This window comes from Quercus suber, unplaced genomic scaffold, assembly GCF_002906115.3.
Source record: "Quercus suber isolate HL8 unplaced genomic scaffold, Cork oak 2.0 scaffold_106, whole genome shotgun sequence".
Lineage (NCBI taxonomy): Eukaryota > Viridiplantae > Streptophyta > Magnoliopsida > Fagales > Fagaceae > Quercus > Quercus suber.
Genome location: NW_027069571.1, coordinates 219,043 through 241,230, shown reverse-complemented (window position 1 = coordinate 241,230; position 22,188 = coordinate 219,043).

The following is a 22,188-nucleotide window of genomic DNA, read 5'->3' as shown; positions in this document are numbered from 1 at the left end:
GTCCTCCTCATTCCTTAGTAAGGGTAGTGATAAAATCAAAATTATCTTTCCGATAAATAGCCCTATAAGGGTATGGATGACTTTTCAAGTATAGTGCTCCAGTAATCAAAAACACTGATTAATGTAAATATTTTTTGAAGACAAAATCCAAAGCCGATTAAATCACCCAACAAACTAAATAAATAAATGCATCTATAAGCCAGTTTAGAGTTATCTTCCCCCAACCCATAAGGATAGAGTTTGGCTCCAAATATTTTTAGAGCCTTAGGCTCTAACCATGCACCAATAGAAAGATAACATTTGTACTTCTCATGTGCATTGCACATGATTCACTTAACTCAATTAACCAAGTGAATCGTATGCATTGCACATAAAATGGCACGTGTCATCTTTCTATTGGTTATTTGAGCCCAAGGCTCCAAATATGTTTAGAGCTGAACTTTTTTCAACTCATAATGTGGAAAATTGAAGAGACATTCCATGTATAGTGTTAAACTTTTAATCGAGATCTACATGCTACTTTGAAGTATCCATATTAGAGTTACCTGGAATAGGAGTTTATACCACATAAAGACAAACACAATTTGTTGTAGAAATTAGAATCCCATGGACCTATGCATCCAAAGGGAAATTATTTACACCTAAAAATAAAAAGACGCCACATACACATAAATCTTATTGTAATTGGCCAAATGAGCAAGGACTCTTGCCAAATATTATATGTATGGCAAACATTTCTTACCTCACTTAACTCACCTTGCCTTGTTCTGTCCTGTGCAGATCTTCCTCACCTTGAGAGGAGACGGATTTTTCTCGTTATGCCCTACCTTGCTCCAAATGCAAATAAATATTTTTTAATATTTAAATTATATATATAATTTGATATATTTAATACATATTTTTTTTATAAATTTTTTTTCCACATATTCTATTATCATCCTCTAAAAAATTCGATTTCTTCCTATGCTCTTACAACTATTTATCATTTTTATCTTTCTTTTATATCTCATTAATGACAAAGTCACCTCATTAAGAATGGTTAAGGGCTTGTTTGGTTTGGCCATGACTCAGTTTTTATAACTCAATACTCATAACTAAAACTCAAAACCCATAACTTATAACTCAATTTCCACTTTCTCTCAAAAACTCCAAAATTCTTGTTTGGCAACATAACCCAATCATATAACTCAAAATTTAAGCCTACTTTTTGCCAAAATGGTGGAGCCCACCCACTAACACCACACTGTTTGCTTATGGTTGGTACCCCCATGGGAATTTCTCTTACCTCTCACAAGACATATTCTCCCAGTGCAACATGCCCAGTCTAGAAACAAACCCAAACCCCATAAAGCGAAAAGTACAGCATAGACCTCCCCATCCAACGCCGGCTCAGATTGGAAACAGGTTTGGTCTTCTTTACTCTTCTTTCTATTTCTATTTCTTTATACTTTTCATCAATACCCAAACCCATTTCATGCATCAATACCCACTAGTCCTTGGTATAATCTTCTTTCATTTTGCAATATCACAACAAAGGGCTCGGTATGGACACGGTGACAGAGCTCGATATGGACTTGCCGGTGAAGATTCAATTTCACCTCAGAAATGCTCATTAACGATCACAGAGTGTTCATCATGGAGCTAACTCGATGGTGATGAAGAGGGAAAGTGTGAGAGGAGGCGGAGAGAGGGAAGTGAGAAGAGGGAAAGTGTTGCTGAAATTTTTGGGGGAGAAATGAAAATGAAATAAAGGAGTTTGTAGCGGTAATAACTCTAGCTTGACTCTGATTTGACAATGCACTAATAAAGGGCCCACAAAGTCATTTTATTTACCACATTTGCCACTGAGTTTTAGTTTTCAACTTTTGAAAACACCAAAATCCTTTTTCTGTTTTCCATCATCCAAACTCAAAATTTTGAGTTTTTGTGTGATGGAAACAATCATCCAAAACCAATCCAAACACTTTGTCATCTGTGGGACCCACTTGTTTTGGATGATAGATCATGAAAACAGAGTGATATCAATCAGTTTTGGTGCTATCCAAACAAGTTCTAAATGCTTCAAGCCCATCTCGAACCTGCCCTGCCCGCCCTTGCTTTGTGCAGGTCTCCCCTACCTCGAAGAGAGGACAAGGTGGGGATAGAGAACTCCTGATCTAACCCTACCTTACCTCATTGTCATCCCTAAAAGATTATATTGCTCTAACTCAATTGATGCAAGTAAGTTTTCGTTTCTTAACTTGTGAATTTATTTACTTGTACTATATTGTACTTTGAAACCCTATTAGTTGAGACAATTCCAAAACCCACTTTAAACATAAATTATACAGGTTGATAAAAAAAAAAATTCAAAAAAATGTGCTCATTATTTTTACTTGCTGAATGTTTGGGGTTTTTTTTTTTTTTTTTTGGGTGTTTTTTTGAGAATCAATTATTGGTTGTGTACTCTTCTTTCTATTTCTATTTCTTTATACTTTTCATCAATACCCAAACCCATTTCATGCATCAATACCCACTAGTCCTTGGTATAATCTTCTTTCATTTTGCAATATCACAACAAAGGGCTCGGTATGGACACGGTGACAGAGCTCGATATGGACTTGCCGGTGAAGATTCAATTTCACCTCAGAAATGCTCATTAACGATCACAGAGTGTTCATCATGGAGCTAACTCGATGGTGATGAAGAGGGAAAGTGTGAGAGGAGGCGGAGAGAGGGAAGTGAGAAGAGGGAAAGTGTTGCTGAAATTTTTGGGGGAGAAATGAAAATGAAATAAAGGAGTTTGTAGCGGTAATAACTCTAGCTTGACTCTGATTTGACAATGCACTAATAAAGGGCCCACAAAGTCATTTTATTTACCACATTTGCCACTGAGTTTTAGTTTTCAACTTTTGAAAACACCAAAATCCTTTTTCTGTTTTCCATCATCCAAACTCAAAATTTTGAGTTTTTGTGTGATGGAAACAATCATCCAAAACCAATCCAAACACTTTGTCATCTGTGGGACCCACTTGTTTTGGATGATAGATCATGAAAACAGAGTGATATCAATCAGTTTTGGTGCTATCCAAACAAGTTCTAAATGCTTCAAGCCCATCTCGAACCTGCCCTGCCCGCCCTTGCTTTGTGCAGGTCTCCCCTACCTCGAAGAGAGGACAAGGTGGGGATAGAGAACTCCTGATCTAACCCTACCTTACCTCATTGTCATCCCTAAAAGATTATATTGCTCTAACTCAATTGATGCAAGTAAGTTTTCGTTTCTTAACTTGTGAATTTATTTACTTGTACTATATTGTACTTTGAAACCCTATTAGTTGAGACAATTCCAAAACCCACTTTAAACATAAATTATACAGGTTGATAAAAAAAAAAATTCAAAAAAATGTGCTCATTATTTTTACTTGCTGAATGTTTGGGGTTTTTTTTTTTTTTTTGGGTGTTTTTTTGAGAATCAATTATTGGTTGTGGACTACATAATCATAGGTAATTCTAATTCTACTTAGGAAATACGTAACCGTTCGTATTAGGATCCTTATTTTTATGGTTTACTTTTCTTTCTTTTTTTTTTTTTTTTGGAGAAGTAAAAATGGGAGTCTTTATCATCATATTACACCCCCGGGCAAGGAGCCAGTGGCCTCAGTTAAGGAGTCCGTAATCGGTACCCGTTCTGTACTCTTTGTATGGGAGTCACCTTACATTTTGTGAGTATACCTTACCACTAAGTTTACCCACCAACGAAAGCCTGCGGGCAGCGGGACTCGAACCTAGGTGTATTGCACGAAGTGCCCGAGCCTTACCCACTCAGCCAAGCCCTCGTTGGCACTTTTCAGATTAATTTCTTCTCAAAAAAAAAAAAAAAATTCTGCTTAAAGTTTAAGTTTAATATTGTTATAAACCTCTTACTTCTCTTCTTCATATATGGTTCCCCAATCCAACATGTTATCACCAAACGAAAAGAAAAGAAAAAAAAAAAATATATATATATATATATATAATCATGTATCACGTTAGTGATGTGGTGACGTTTGTCATTTATATCAAAAGGTGTTATGCAAAACAAAAGGTAGCTATGCTACTTCCTCTTATCACAGGCTAATTCATAAAAACATAAAATTATACTTGAAATGTTGCTGTAAGGACGCAATTTGAGTCCCTAGCCCAAGAGATGGATAGGTTTCAGCCTAAAAAGCTCAATACAATGAATTTATAGAGAGTGGGTTAAAAAATTGGGCTTTAATGAGTTAGATAACAAGTAAAGTGGATCCAAATGACAAGAAAATGAAGATAAACTGATTTAATTTAAAGAAAATTGTCATTGGCACAATCTGAGAAAATCAGTTTTTATATATTTCTTCCAAGTTTAATTACAAGTTCAACTTTTGATTGCTACAGTATTTTTCTCTTTTTTTCTAGATCCTCTACCCTTAGGGTCTTCTTTCTATTTTATACTATCCTTACCCTTCATCTCTACCCTCCACGTGTAGGTTAGATTACTGGTGTTGATTCTTATCCCACCAGCACCTTCTTAAAGTCTTTAGGAAGTAACTGTAAGGCTGAAAGTTACTGTTCAAGTATCACTTCTTCATTAATATGACCAAAGAGTTAACTGCAGAGTATTTAATAATGTGATAGCAGCTTTCCCTTTAGATATTTCATAGCCTCCCTTTGTCCTGTTCCTTTTTTATACTTATCTTCATTAGTGGAATTGTATGGAACGTTGCTCTTGATGTCAGACCGCACCTTCTGACCTTAGCTTTGTTAGCCAAGGAAGCATTCCTCCTCGGATCACCTCTCTAGAACATCACACCTAAATCCCTTTCTTTATTTATTAGTATTGACCTCTATTACATGTTTATCCATCCTTAGACTTATGAGGTGTCCTTGGATTGGACCTTTGGCCCAATATATTCTAATGGGCCTAGCATCCCTACAATTGCTTTTAGGCATAATAGAAAATAAATATCATGAATTGCTACTAGTTTATTTTATGAAAATCTTCTAGTGTTTTTTTGATAAATTTTTTTCTCTCCTTATAATAGGCGAGGGAGGACAATTTGAACCCAACTTCTTCTCATTAGAAGAATTGGTCATTGCTAGGGCCGTAAACAAGCCAACCTAGCAAAGTATTGAAAGTTCAAGCTTATTCATTTTATTTAATTTCTTTCAAACATGAGCTGAGCTTGAGCTCATCACCAAATATAATTACACGTTGAATCTTGGTTTATTTAATTGTCAAGCAAGCACGAGCTTGTTTACATGTTACTTGATTGACTTATTCTTTTCCTTTATATAGTAAAATTATGACTAAAATGTTTTATCCCTTCACAATTCTATGAATCTTTACTATAAATGGATTGTTTATGTTACGAATAAATTACAAATAATAGTTTTATATTATATGAACCAATTTTTTAAACTTATATGCCCAAATTTCTATATAAAATATACATATAAACATATAGTATTATATAATTTAAGCTCTCATGTTTATGAGAATAATCACGAACACATTATTATGCTTGAACTTGTCTCGTTTAATAATCAATCCTAAAGTTGAGCTTGAACTTGACTTGTTTACTAAACAAACGAATATAAACAAGTTTTTTTTAGAGTCAAGCTCAAACTGTTCATAAACAGCTTGCATTAATAGTCACCGCAAGGCTTTTGGTGTTTTTTGATATGAAACTTTCTAGCTTGAATTTCTTTTCATATTGATGTTATTTATCTTTTTGATACTTAGAATACTTTAATTTAGCTAAAGCTCTATCATCTAAGTTTCAAGATATTATAAATTTTACCCCAACCAAAATTTCATTTATCTTATTAATTGTTAGGATAATTTAAATTACTGAAAATTCTATTATCTTCCGTGAAATTAAAAATTCCACTTTAACTAATCTTTAACAAAAAAAATATATTAAAATTTATATTAATTATTTTAATCATCTATCATAATTTTGAGCTCCTCCTTAAAACAAGAAAAAGTTGCTATTGCTATTTTGAAAACATTAATGAAGGATTTTGTTGGTTAAGATGTCAGATTATATTCATAAGGGTTCTGTTCTTTAATAGTTATCAGTCTTCTCTACATAGCTTTCAGGATAAGTGTGTGGTAAAAATACTTTGTTTAAGACATTATTATATGCTTTCTTGAGGCCTAATGGACTTATGCGGAACAAATTTTAAACTATATATGCTCTTCCGAAAATGAACAAACCAGAAATAAAAGTCAAAAATATATTATCTTTACTAGGAAATATTCATCCAAAAAACTTAATATTAACAATCATTTTCAAATAACGAAATCCTTATGAGCAAGATAAAATAAATGTCGAAATACATTGTTCATCCGCAAAGTTTACTTGTTAAACACTTTTAGTCTCTAAAGTTTAAAATGAGTACTTTAATTCTCTAAAAATTTTTAAAAATAAGTATTATTGGTTCATCTGTTCACTTCAATTAGTTTTTGGGTTTATATGTCTAATAGAGCAACAAGGTGACATTTTCCTTTTTAATAACGTGGCAGGATATTTTTAATAAGTCTAAAGACACATCCAATTCCATCAGTTATGAGTTGTATTGGGTGTACTCCTAGGATTATTGCTTATGTTTTATTAAAAAATTACACATCACTATCACTTGATAAACTGAGTTGTAAACCCCCAACACATCTCATTTATCCCTTGTAACCGAACACTCCATATTCCTCAGATTGCCATACCCAACAAAATGTGTGCAAAAAAATCAACAGGCATGATTTAGCTTTTGCTAGAATATTGCACAAATTAATTTATATAAAGCATTTTAATTTGTGATCAACAAAGAAGACAAATAAATTAAAATTCACAGACCAGATGAATGCAAAATGAAACTCAAAATAATCAAAGTTAGTGTTTGACACCATGTCTTTAAAACATATTTCACCATTCACAAATGGTTCTTTGAGACTTTTGGATGTTTGCCTCTTAAAATTTAATAATCAACAACATACAAAATAAGCACAATAATCTCTGTATACAACGAACAAAACTCTCTCTCTCTCTCTCTCTCTCTCTCTCACAAACTCACACCAATTCAAAAAATGTGTAATAGTGAACAAACATACTATTTTGAAATAATAAAAAAAAAAATTCACATGAAAAAAAACACTGGAATAAAAAATTATTGAATATTGGATGGACAGGGACCCATGCCAGACTCGACTTGATGCAAATGGTGTGCGTGTGTGGTAGAAGGTCCACTTGGGTAAGACCTCCTACTAAAAGTGGGGTGCCTCTTAAGAAAAAAATATCTCATGATACAGTCTCATCAGATACTTCCTCACTCCTTAGGGCCCAACCCAATTGCCAATTACCTTGTATATAAATACATCCTAAGTCTTTATAATAATAATAATAATAATAATAATAATAATAAAGATTCAAAATCTAATTCATGTAGGATTCAATGATTTCATAACTTCAAACCATATTCAAATGAGAACTTTAGAAGTCAATTTCTCATCCATTCCTTAATTTTTTTGGTAAGTGACCATATCACGTTAATATCCTCATGGAGGGAAAACGTCCTAACTCAGGCCTGCCACAAAAAACATGCGAGTCTCTCTTTAATTTTGGCTCTAATCTAAAACACCCAACCACTTGCAAAAACCCATTTTTTCCAACAACTTTTTCCATGAATAGCTTAAGCGTATGAATGGACAATTTGAAAAAAAAAAAAAAAAATAGTAGCAACCAAATTGTTATAGGTTTTGTTTGGAAGAGAGGAATAGGAATGAATGGAATGGATGTAAACTAAATTTTAAAGAATATTCTTTTCATTATTTTGTTTAGAAGTTCAATAGCAAGAAAAAAATGGATTTTTTTTGTAATAATTCGAAGTGAGGTGAGGGGAGATTTAAACCTTGGGTGCCTTCATTGTTAACATCAACAAGTGTTAGTTAAGATATAAAACTATTGACTTTTTGTAAAAGGAAGTTGTATCATAGCCTTTGATTAGACTATTTTACTTCTTACCTATGAGACTTTCTCAAAACCTTGTAGACCAACAGTTTGACGGATTGAACTTAAAACTTCTAAGTTTACGTTACACCTTAAGCCAAGAAATCCACCACCCTAGTATGTACCCCGTGAGTAAAAAGAAATGAAATACTAAATATCTATTCCCTTATTTTTATTAAAGGAAAGCATAATAAAAATATAATTAAATTGATTCATTTACATTTCTTTCCATTCAACCTGTAAAGTTACTGTTTCTAAAATAAATAAATAAATAACCTGAAAGGTTACTTTCCATGCTATTACTTTCTCTTTGGACATTCAAATTAACGATAAAGACATAAATATTTAATTCATTTTTATTCTATTCGTTCCATTTCTTTGTAAAATCCCGTAAGTAATCAATTGTTCTGCTCTTAAACTTCAAAGTCTAAAACAGCAATTTGTTGGACAGAAAGATCGAAACAGTAGCCAAAGATTAGTTCCATATTTTATTGTGCGAAACAAGGTTTAATTTCTTTTTCCCCCTTTTCATGAAAAAAGTAGAATCAATTATCTTGGGCATATAGAAAGATGATGCAAAGCTTTTAATACCTTTAAGGCTTTAACCTTGCCTATTAGCATCGGTAAGCGTTACCTTTGTTTTGTAACTTTGCTTTTGGTGCCCCCATCTCTGAGTCACCCATCCATGACTCTTTTCTGGATAAACTGGGTCCACATTCCATTTCATTAACAGACAGTCAAAACTCTCAACCAACACACCTTCATGAGTCAAGATAGCCCAACGAGGCTGGTTACTGGTTACTAAGGAAGTTATGGGCCATGCACCACTATACTCTATACAGGAAGGTCTTGGGTTCTATTGCTCCAATGACTGAGGTATATATGGCACTTAAGCAAAAGTTTTTGGAATGAAATCTTAGAACACACATAAATTTGGTATCTATTGATTGGTTTTGGTACTCAAGACCTAACCTAAGCTCAACCCGTTAATAATCGAGCTCACATTTTTACTTGAGCTTGATAATCGAACTTATTTGTGTTAGTCAAGTGTTCACGAAATGGCCAACCCAACTAGATTCCTAGAAGTGCTTCATGGGTCAGGATTCAGGCTCATTTAGTAAATTACATTAGGAATTATTTATAAAAAAATAAAAAAAAAATTGTAGTAAAATTGTAAAAGCAATATACATTATGTTATTATAAAAGAGTAATATTACCTGCATAAATTATTTTACAATATTTTCACAAAATGCTGATATAGCCAATCTCTTATTGATTTTCATCTAAACCTACTATTAATATCATTTTTTCATTTATTAATAATCATTTACCACATCAGCAGTTTATAAAATTTTTATAAAATAGTTTGTATCTTTAAGAATTTTTTTTTTTTTTCAATGATATAAGGTATGGATTTGGTCGCAAGCTTCCCAGTATATTAATGCTTCATTTAAGAAAAGCTTTTTCAATGGTATAAGGTATGGATTTAGTCGCAAGCTACCCAGTATATTAATGCTTCATTTAGTAAGTGCAGATTAATTAGCTAGGCTGGTCAATGGCCATGCCACTAATATGGGTTTCCCTATGCCCCTATCTACTAAAAATTAGAGTGAAGTGCCCTAGAAATTTGACCTTATCTCTTGAATAAAACTAAAATTTCAACATTGAGGCCTCACATTTATATTGGCCCTAGTGAGTACATTGGAAACACCATGGGGATCTTCGTGGAAAGGACATCTAATTTAAACCAACCCCTAGGCCCTACCCAAAACACACACACACTCACACGCAAAACAATTAAAAACAATTTTATTATAAAATTCAGGCTGCTCTTGGAATAATACTATGGAGCCCCCTGTATCTAGCACCTCCTCTATACACTAGAACTAGATCATGAAACTATAATTTCCATTCCTTGACTTTCAATTCAAACAAAGCAATTAGGAGGAGTAGTTCATTTTAATAAATGTATAGTATAATAGTAATAAGAAATGGAACGAATCTGTTTGGTCACATGCAGCAGTAATTTATTTTTCCTAGGGTTCCCGACAACATTGGAAGCAATTTGCTAAACATATGATATAATAGTATGTAATTTGTATGTGTGCTTATATTCGGGTGTATGTTTCTGGCATATATAAAATTGCAAAACTTTGTCGTGGCTACCAACACGGAACACAGTAGTAGAAGACTGACATTTTTGTTTTCTGTACCAATTAACTTCATTAAATCATTAAGGCTAGGATTATTATAAATTAAGAAATCGGATCGGTGTCAACCATTCCTTGGTAACAAAAATTAGGGTTCAGAGCATACATGTTTGAGGGTCTTTTAAAAAAGAAGATTTGTTGCGTAGAAGCATCTAAATTTGTCAGTACAAGAATATCATACCATTTTACTACTCTTGGTCTCAGTTTCCCAATGCTGTGGCTATAATGAGGAAGGTCAAGTGGAATCTTACATTAATACTCGACTTTATAAGATACTAATTTATCTCATCTTTTCCAAGAGTGCTGATTACACTATGGTGTTCTCAATATTCCTTATTATAATATATGATTTTTTATTCTAAAATTTTTGCTTATATTAAGAGTGACTAATCAGATGTTTCAAGTGTAATCTCAAACAATCCTCCGTCCAAAAACAGACTAAGGATAAAAAATTTTTTTTTTTTTTTTTTAGTAGCAACCAAATTGTTATAGGTTTTGTTTGGAAGAGAGGAATAGGAATGAATGGAATGGATGTAAACTAAATTTTAAAGAATATTCTTTTCATTATTTTGTTTAGAAGTTCAATAGCAAGAAAAAAATGGATTTTTTTTGTAATAATTCGAAGTGAGGTGAGGGGAGATTTAAACCTTGGGTGCCTTCATTGTTAACATCAACAAGTGTTAGTTAAGATATAAAACTATTGACTTTTTGTAAAAGGAAGTTGTATCATAGCCTTTGATTAGACTATTTTACTTCTTACCTATGAGACTTTCTCAAAACCTTGTAGACCAACAGTTTAATGGATTGAACTTAAAACTTCTAAGTTTACGTTACACCTTAAGCCAAGAAATGCACCACCCTAGTATGTACCCCGTGAGTAAAAAGAAATGAAATACTAAATATCTATTCCCTTATTTTTATTAAAGGAAAGCATAATAAAAATATAATTAAATTGATTCATTTACATTTCTTTCCATTCAACCTGTAAAGTTACTGTTTCTAAAATAAATAAATAAATAACCCGAAAGGTTACTTTCCATGCTATTACTTTCTCTTTGGACATTCAAATTAACGATAAAGACATAAATATTTAATTCATTTTTATTCTATTCGTTCCATTTCTTTGTAAAATCCCGTAAGTAATCAATTGTTCTGCTCTTAAACTTCAAAGTCTAAAACAGCAATTTGTTGGACAGAAAGATCGAAACAGTAGCCAAAGATTAGTTCCATATTTTATTGTGCGAAACAAGGTTTAATTTCTTTTTCCCCCTTTTCATGAAAAAAGTAGAATCAATTATCTTGGGCATATAGAAAGATGATGCAAAGCTTTTAATACCTTTAAGGCTTTAACCTTGCCTATTAACATCGGTAAGCGTTACCTTTGTTTTGTAACTTTGCTTTTGGTGCCCCCATCTCTGAGTCACCCATCCATGACTCTTTTCTGGATAAACTGGGTCCACATTCCATTTCATTAACAGACAGTCAAAACTCTCAACCAACACACCTTCATGAGTCAAGATAGCCCAACGAGGCTGGTTACTGGTTACTAAGGAAGTTATGGGCCATGCACCACTATACTCTATACAGGAAGGTCTTGGGTTCTATTGCTCCAATGACTGAGGTATATATAGCACTTAAGCAAAAGTTTTTGGAATGAAATCTTAGAACACACATAAATTTGGTATCTATTGATTGGTTTTGGTACTCAAGACCTAACCTAAGCTCAACCCGTTAATAATCGAGCTCACATTTTTACTTGAGCTTGATAATCGAACTTATTTGTGTTAGTCAAGTGTTCACGAAATGGCCAACCCAACTAGATTCCTAGAAGTGCTTCATGGGTCAGGATTCAGGCTCATTTAGTAAATTACATTAGGAATTATTTATAAAAAAATAAAAAAAAAATTGTAGTAAAATTGTAAAAGCAATATACATTATGTTATTATAAAAGAGTAATATTACCTGCATAAATTATTTTACAATATTTTCACAAAATGCTGATATAGCCAATCTCTTATTGATTTTCATCTAAACCTACTATTAATATCATTTTTTCATTTATTAATAATCATTTACCACATCAGCAGTTTATAAAATTTTTATAAAATAGTTTGTATCTTTAAGAATTTTTTTTTTTTCAATGATATAAGGTATGGATTTGGTCGCAAGCTTCCCAGTATATTAATGCTTCATTTAAGAAAAGCTTTTTCAATGGTATAAGGTATGGATTTAGTCGCAAGCTACCCAGTATATTAATGCTTCATTTAGTAAGTGCAGATTAATTAGCTAGGCTGGTCAATGGCCATGCCACTAATATGGGTTTCCCTATGCCCCTATCTACTAAAAATTAGAGTGAAGTGCCCTAGAAATTTGACCTTATCTCTTGAATAAAACTAAAATTTCAACATTGAGGCCTCACATTTATATTGGCCCTAGTGAGTACATTGGAAACACCATGGGGATCTTCGTGGAAAGGACATCTAATTTAAACCAACCCCTAGGCCCTACCCAAAACACACACACACTCACACGCAAAACAATTAAAAACAATTTTATTATAAAATTCAGGCTGCTCTTGGAATAATACTATGGAGCCCCCTGTATCTAGCACCTCCTCTATACACTAGAACTAGATCATGAAACTATAATTTCCATTCCTTGACTTTCAATTCAAACAAAGCAATTAGGAGGAGTAGTTCATTTTAATAAATGTATAGTATAATAGTAATAAGAAATGGAACGAATCTGTTTGGTCACATGCAGCAGTAATTTATTTTTCCTAGGGTTCCCGACAACATTGGAAGCAATTTGCTAAACATATGATATAATAGTATGTAATTTGTATGTGTGCTTATATTCGGGTGTATGTTTCTGGCATATATAAAATTGCAAAACTTTGTCGTGGCTACCAACACGGAACACAGTAGTAGAAGACTGACATTTTTGTTTTCTGTACCAATTAACTTCATTAAATCATTAAGGCTAGGATTATTATAAATTAAGAAATCGGATCGGTGTCAACCATTCCTTGGTAACAAAAATTAGGGTTCAGAGCATACATGTTTGAGGGTCTTTTAAAAAAGAAGATTTGTTGCGTAGAAGCATCTAAATTTGTCAGTACAAGAATATCATACCATTTTACTACTCTTGGTCTCAGTTTCCCAATGCTGTGGCTATAATGAGGAAGGTCAAGTGGAATCTTACATTAATACTCGACTTTATAAGATACTAATTTATCTCATCTTTTCCAAGAGTGCTGATTACACTATGGTGTTCTCAATATTCCTTATTATAATATATGATTTTTTATTCTAAAATTTTTGCTTATATTAAGAGTGACTAATCAGATGTTTCAAGTGTAATCTCAAACAATCCTCCGTCCAAAAACAGACTAAGGAAAAAAAAAAAAAAAAAAAAAAAAAGTCACCTTTTATGGATGATGGTGCTATGATTGATATACCCACCACATCTCGATTTGTTACATAGGTATATATCTTAAGATCTACCTAGCTTATGATCCATGGCTAAAATTGACTAATGAATATGAGCTAAATTCATGTATCATATGTTTAACTATGCAGTATGTACAGAATGTGAATTGATTGCGATGTATGTGACTTTAAGATCAACTGGCTAATTTAATTATAGTGAAAATCAATCACTGATACCGACATTAAAATGTCACCATCTTATGGACATTGTTTGTCATCTTTAGTTGCATATGGGTCAGCATGTTTTCTATTTACTCTGCAATCTTTCTGAACCACACAATTATGTGTAGAAATTTAACCAAATTGCAATTGAATATCGATGACCTATGTTGTCAAAATAATTGCTATGGCATGGTTCCTCAAGTTCTTAAGTTGGTTGTGTGAACCAAAAAAGAAAAGAAAAGGAATGAACCTTAAACTCATCCTAAAGAGAATTTTCTACCAAAACGTATGATTAAAATGCTTCCCTTGAAAGAATCTGAGGACCCGACCTCAAATTATCATATTTCGTATTTTCTGGGGAAATCAACCAAGGGTAAGGGATAGTTGGCTCGTTGAGAGACCAAAGAGTACACGTCATGTAACTTAATTTCATTATATATGGGTGGCTCATGAAATGAACAAGTGCTTGAACAAGACAAGCAATAGTAGCACTTGTTTTTCATTATTGGCTGTTAGGTATCAAGCTAAGCTTGACTCCGATTGTGCTTCTTTAAATGCAAGCTTTAAGTAATGTCTTGCCGACTCTTGCCACAGGCCTCCGTACAAGGTGAATGATATTGATCATATATAGCTACAATTATATGTACATGGTATATTTGTATAGAAAGGGTAATGGTAAATTTTGAAATTTTGGCAAAGAAATGAGGAGGAATAATGTTAAATTATTAATTATACAAACTTTTTCTGGTGGGAGATTTAACTATGAAGTAAGACTTCAAAGGCTACATATTGAACCAACAGGCTAGGCTAGCTTGACGGAAAGTGCAACAAATTAAATTTTAATTACTACTGCTCCAACCCTTCGGTACAAATTGTCAAGCACAATGCTTTATGGACATTGCATTCTCATTTATGAAAATTATTGCTATTGCCACTTGTTCGACATATTGTCTGTCCATATTTATACCCTTATACCGGTGTATAGTTTATAAGGTTTTAATTATGTACTTATTTATTCTTAATTCTTTTGGTCTGAGGATGTGAGGTTGCAAGCTTACACATGATTGAAAGGTTTATGTACACGTAATGGTTGAAAGGTTTATGTACTTATTCTTCATTTTTTTTGGGTCTGAGCTTCTGAGAGGTTGCAACTATTACATTCAAGGCCATAATGTGCAATCTGCTTTGGACTGACATCAGCCTGCGAGTTTATGTGCATCACTTTTCTTTTCTTTTTTGAGATAAGAGATATAAATTTTATTAAAGTAAAGAACTATAAACACATGGCATTACACAGTTTGGCCGTGAGAAACAGACCAAGAAAACAGTGCACAATCAGGCATACACGGATGACTAGAGAATGAAACAAAAGCTAAAAATTATTGTGCGTAGAAAGAAATCCTACTTTGAAATTTAAATTTTAGGCAAATTACAACTTATTCACATGTGATTTGACCAAAATTTAAGTTATCTACCTATTTTTTTGAATTTAACACTTTACTCACCTGAGGTTAACTCGATTAAGGTTTTGTAACCCAACTTCGTTAAAAACATAACTAAATATGTAATTTTTCTCTACTTTTATATCTCTCTCCTAAAAAAAAAACATAAAAATTCAAGAGAAAATAAGATCAAAAGGTGGTTGGTAAAAAGTTTTATTCAATGTCTTAACATTTCAAACTTGCATTATAAATCAACAAAAAAAGTCGTATACAGGAGAATACTCTGCACAAAAAAGCATGAGTCAAAAAAAAAAACACCCAGGTACACTACCACTGGGGAAACCAAAAAACAAAGTAAAAAAACTAAAAAAGCAAAGTAAAATTTGTACCTGGCATTCCAAATTGCCCATGCCGTGATTGACCACCTTTCTAACTCCAGCAAAGACAGCTTTTACCTCATTTGTTTGAAGCTTCTTCTTTTATCTTTACTTTTAACATTTTTTTTTATCTTATTTTATCTTGTATTTTTTTTTTATATGTTTTTTGTGTTTTTGGAGGAGAGACATAAAAGTTTAGAAAAATTACATATTTAGTCCTATTTTTAACGGAGGTGGGTTATAGAACCTTAACTGAGTTAATTTTAGATGAGTAAAGTATCAAATTTCAAACTACGAGTAAACAACTTAAATCTCAGTCAAATCATAGATGAGTAATTTGTAATTTGCCCTTAAATTTTTTTGGTTTGTAAGTACAAAATCAAGTTTGCAACATATATGGTAAAACACAACCATTCTTCCCCGATACAGTGGCGGAGCCATGTTGGGACCGAAAGGGGCCTTGCCCCCCCCCCCCACCCCCTCCAAATATTTGGAAAAAAATTAGTATATATAGAGTTGACTTATCACTTAGGATTCGTTGGGAACTTCTTATAAAAATATTTTGAACGTAATATTTCTTAAGCAATTATCCTCCTCCACTAGATAACCACGTGTGTGGTTAAAATTCTTACTACAAAAAGCAAGTGCGTAGTCGTGTAGGCTAGTCCCACTTTATCATGTAATTATATTTTATTTTTATTTTGTTTGATTTGACTTTTCTCATATATTTATTTGTTCTTCAAATATTAAAATAAATAATATATCATAACATTATATATGTATATGATTAAAATATATTATTTTTATCATTTAATTTATATATAAAATAATATAACATGTATTTAGTTGTAGTTATTAGATTTTTTTATATATTGAAATTTGAATGATTGTTTATCTATTATTTAGCAATCTTTAAATTATTAATATTTTTGAAAAATTTTAGTCATTATATTTAATGGATGATAATTTAATTTGAAAAATCTAGGTTCATGGACAACTATATTTTTATGTTGGCTTTAATTCCGTTTCAAATTTAATTGTATTTTTGTTTAATCATTTTCCTATATTTTTGTGAGATTTAATGTAAGAGTTGTGTGTGAGAAATTTGTGAAGATTCTGTGAAGATAAAGAATTCAGGACTAGAATGCCACGTGGGAAGCATATGCTGGAATTTGAAAAGTCTTTGCCAGGCTGGATTTCACGAGTCACTTCACGACTTAGGCCAAGTCACAAGTAACCCGCGAAACTCTCTGCCTGGATGATTTTGAGTGTGCATTTTCATATACCTTTACCAATACTATATAAGCCTTCATTACCCATGAAAATTGTAAGAACAAGGAGTTTTTCCAAGAAACTTTTGAGAGAGAAAACCCTAGCCAAACACTTGAGAGTTAAAGATTGTATACCCACAATCATCTACACCATTAACTCTAAAGTTTCCTTTACTCTTACCTCTTCATCTACACATCCTTCAGAAGTTATTAGCCCAAACACTTACCTCGCCCAATATGAGTATTGAAAGAAGTTTTTGGTGCATATAGGAAGTATTAGAAGAAGCCATTGAGTGGCGAATGCAATTTGGAGCTAATTGCGGAATTCGGACAACTAGTGAAGACATGGCTCTGTGAAACCCGTTGGTAGCAGAAACTTGGAGGGTTCAAGTACATTGGGTAGATTAGGCTTTGGGGGTCTCTTCGTTATTCATGTACTCCAATTTTATTCACTAATAGATCGATTTCGGTTTGGAGGGCTGCGGAGAGGTTTTTTGCTTAGTACTTCGATTTTCTCTTTATTAACACATCGCCATGTTATTTTATGTTTGCATATTTCTTCTCTACTCTTTAAACTTTACATTTATTGTTTATTGTACTTACTTATGCCATAGAGTAGTGTTCCCTTTTTTTGCATATCATTTACTCTTATTCTACACTTAGTTAAGTTTGTTATTTTATGTTTGCATATTTCTTCTCTACTCTTTAAACTTTACATTTATTGTTTATTGTACTTACTTATGCCATAGAGTAGTGTTCCCTTTTTTTGCATATCATTTACTCTTATTCTACACTTAGTTAAGTTAGAGTAAAAGCAATTAAGCCGTAATTTAAAATTGGGGATTTAAATTGGCTATAGTGACATACATCCATAGTAGAAAGCTCTTAACGTTTTCATCTTTACTACTAAGATTCCCTCTTGCAGACTTGAACTTTGGCCCTTACCCTCCCCCCATACCCTACAAGAATTTTGTACTTATGAAGTGATCATCACGCTAATGGTATGTAGTTGTAAAATTACATAATTAAGATTACTTCTCTTGCACTCAAATTAAGACTATGATTTACTTTTCTTATTGACGTAAGACAGAATCTAAAGTTTAATTTTTTGTAATTCATTAATTTTGTAAGATTACTTCTCTTGCACTCAAATGGTCTTCATTGATTTAATATTGTTGTGCCTAAATCTTTCCCTTTTTTTCCCTTTAGATGGATGGTTTACTGGGATTAAAAATGATAGAATTTTCCTCTAAATCAGTTTCTCTTTTTTTTTTTTTTTTTTTTATCCTATCAACTTGCACATTTTTCTATTCTAATATTAGGCTGAACAAATTTTTGAATATTTTTCTTCAAAAAATAAATCACTCTGAATTTTTGTGTAATTCAACCAGGCATGTTTATCCTACTATATACATTTAGGCAATTTACTGTAGTTATTTCTTAGAATGATGTGTTTGAAGTTTCAAGTAAGTTGAAGCTAGTTAGCAATTTTTGTGGACCACCTTATTGGATAAAATCTAAAGTATAATTAGTGGCAGACGTCAATAATATTCCCTAATGTGTGTACCTTAAAGGAGAAATTATGCCAGATGGCCTTTTCCTTATATGAAACAAAATATACCGGAGAAACTTGACCACAATTATATAAAATAAAATAAAGTAGATTTTTTTTTTGGTAATCAAACCTACATAACAAGACTTAAAGTAGCAATTGATCCTGTTCTTTAGCCTCAAATACAAAATAACAAAAAGATGAAACATTTTGAATCTTTGCCAACGACTTATAGCAAAGGGAAGCTTGGAGAAGTGCCCTACAAATCTATAGAAACTAGTGACTGAAAGATATATGCAAGATTTTGACAAGAACCCATTAACATAATTTTTGCTTTGTTCCTTTCTCATTCTACGTTTTCTTGCTTCACTTTCCACCATTCCACACATTTATTCTCTTCAAGTAAAGGTGGAAATGATTATTGTGAAGAACTGGTCCCACAATACTTTAGAAACAATCAATCAAATTGGAAATTAGTGCCTTTGTCAAGCAGCCAGGTCAAGGTACAGAGGGATGTAGGTTCCCACCTAATTGGAGCACTTTGCCCCCACAGGATTTGATTTCTTATTACTAATCAAATGACTGAGCTTTCCCCAATTCACAGCTGCGATTAAATTAAAGCAAATCATTTTTAGTTTGGTTTTTTTGGTCCAAATATATCCCAACTTAACTAAACCTATACCTGAACTTTTTTCTACTATAATTCCCATGCGTTGTGACATTCTAAACACTAACGATTAAACTCGGAAAATAAATCCGTCCCTTTTTCTTTTTTGGATAGTAAAACTGAAATCAATCTATTTTTCTTGATTTCTTTTCTTCATGTTCAATCATACGTCTAATAATTCTGTTTTATTACCCTCGAGGGATAGCACAATAAGCTGGAAATTATACATTATAAATCGAAGGTTACTGGTTTAAATCTTCTCTTTCCCCTTTCATTGAGTCCAACTCTGTTTTTCAAAAAACGATAAATAAATAAAAACAAAAACAAAAACAAAAGGTGTAATTGCCTAATAAAACTGTACACTTCTAAAAAACAGTTCAATTCAAAACATACACTCATTTGAAGTGGAAGTAGTTAACAGAACATGCTTTAAAAAACCGTGATATGTTAGTATGTGTATTGTGTCAATTTGCAAGTAATATCTAGTGTAATTTTATATAATATTAAAGCACTTTATATCTTTTCATTTTGACGAATTAATTATTAGATAGCTTTATCTTCTTGTACTTTTCATAATTGCAAAATGGGATTTACTAATGTGTGCCCTTAGTGTATATATTAGTAAACCATTTTAGAAAATTTTTTATGAAAAAACGAAAAAGTAACTAATTGTTTTGACAATTTTTTCAATTTTTCATAAAAACTTTCCCAGGTTGATAGTTAATGTGTGTCCTTAGGACACACATTAACCGGACTCTTACAGTCATACACAAAACATAAGTTTATGGATTAGATAGTAATTACATTTGGTTAACACAGTTTGACATGCCATAGTACAAGTAATGAAAATATGTAATCTAAATGTCATAATTTTCAAAATATTAATCCTAAAAAAAAGTATGATTTTTTTTTTTTTTTTTGGAGAAGGTATCCCTCAAAGTTCAAACCCATCAAGCGAGGTTGGCTTTTCTTGCCTATTCAACTTTGGGCCTAGGATTGAAACCAACCTGACCCATCCAGCCCAAGTTGCAACCTCATTCCGGGCGTGCATAATACGTATGGTTATAATTTTAATTTAGACAGTGGTTTTACAAGAAAACACTAAGTAAAATTGAGGCAAAAATATCACTTTAATCCCTACATCTTGGTGTCATTGGCAACTTGCAGTCAATTTTTGTTAGTAAGTTGACAATAAGAAATAAATTGACTACAAGTTGAAAATAAAATAAATCAAATTAACTATTACTAAAATGTAGGTATCAAAATAGTATTTTCAGCAAAAAATAATATATTTTAGAACTCAACAAAAAGCTAAAAGCATAGATATAATTGCAAACCAATTGAAACGAAGAGCAGTTTGTTAATGGTTAGGAGCCCAAGTGGTGAAAACTGGAAAAATAATTGGATAACAACAAGAGTTAAGGTGGACACAAACATACACACACAATTTACTACAAATACAGTGAAATACTGTCTAAAGTATTAAATTGTAAATGTGAGAACTTTATTCACTAAAATTATTGGAATTAAAATTAGCTCACATTGTAGTTGGATTCTTGATTTTCTTTGTCTTTTTCAATAAATGTATTTAATTTTAAAGAAATATTTATTAAAAAGAAGTATCTCTTATGCCAATTTCATGAAGCGGACCTCTCATAATAAAATGGGATTTGACTCAATGATAGGAATAATGTACTTTTTAGCTTTTCCACTGGGACTTTGGAAAAATGAGTAGTAAAGAAATAAAATCTACCCACATGATGCATTAAAATTCCAACGAGCATACCCCACACAATTTGTACCTTTTAAGTAACTTAGATTTGACCATATACAGCTAAGTAGTAAATATTAAAATAGGTAAGATGTGATGGTTTCTAATGGAGTGCAAGAAAGATGAATGTGTAGGTTTCATATGGGGGAGCATGATTTTGGTTAAAGGCTTAAAGCAATTATGAAAAAAGAAGAAAGTTCCGTTAACCATAACTCAAAATTTTCAGTGATGGAAGGAATGTAGAAAATACAATCTTCTGCGAATTTGTGGCATAATGAGTTTTTTTTTTTTTTTTTCGTAATAATAAGAAGAAACTTAATAGAAAAATATAGAAATCAAGGAAGAGGAAGGAGCACCTTTTCCATAAGTAGGCTTCAAACCTAAGCCAGGATAGTAGAGATGGAAATCCTTTCTCTTGCATTACAAAAAGAATTCCCACTAACTATAACATGGGAAGGGAATTACCCAATCTCTTAACATGTGTAACCAATTACAAATATTTATTTTCTTTCTTATTGGTGGACATATGGTGGTGTATAAATAATTCTTTTTAGTTCCCCAAGTTTGTATATGTGTGAATCCCAAAACTAGCTCGAAACTATCAATATGAGGGTCTTTTAATTTTATTTTCATGATGAATAATCAAATTTAAAATTGTCAAAGTTTGGTTCTAAACTAATTTAGTGCTATCTCTTCTAACCCATTACCAGGTGATTTATAAATTGTTGATTTGTATTATTTAAACAATTCATGTGATTAAAATTACACGTAGAGAGTCTCTTTAATCGTCGCATTATGAATTAGAGTAAGATAATTTCAAACCAGTTTGGAACAAAAATGTTTTCCTTCAAGGATTCCTTTCATAAATAGAAAAAGAGTAAATGAATCACAATTCTTTTTTCTTTTTTTTAATTAGACATTTACAATTAAAAATAATTTATAAATAAAAGATACACAACATACAATATTAAATTATAATATAACAAGACTAATTAAATATTAAAGTGTAGAATAATAGAAATTAATTTATCAAAAGCACTTTTGCAATTTGCAAGTTTACTGTTTACCTAATAATATATTCATTTAATAGTCTCAAGTTGCCTAAGAAAGATGGATTTAACATATAATCAATGAATGAATGCTAACTAATATAAGATTAATTTTCTATAGAGAATCAAATTTCATGGTTCATGTATAAAATTTAACAAAAACAAATTAACTTTATTATTTTCTTAAGAAATTAAT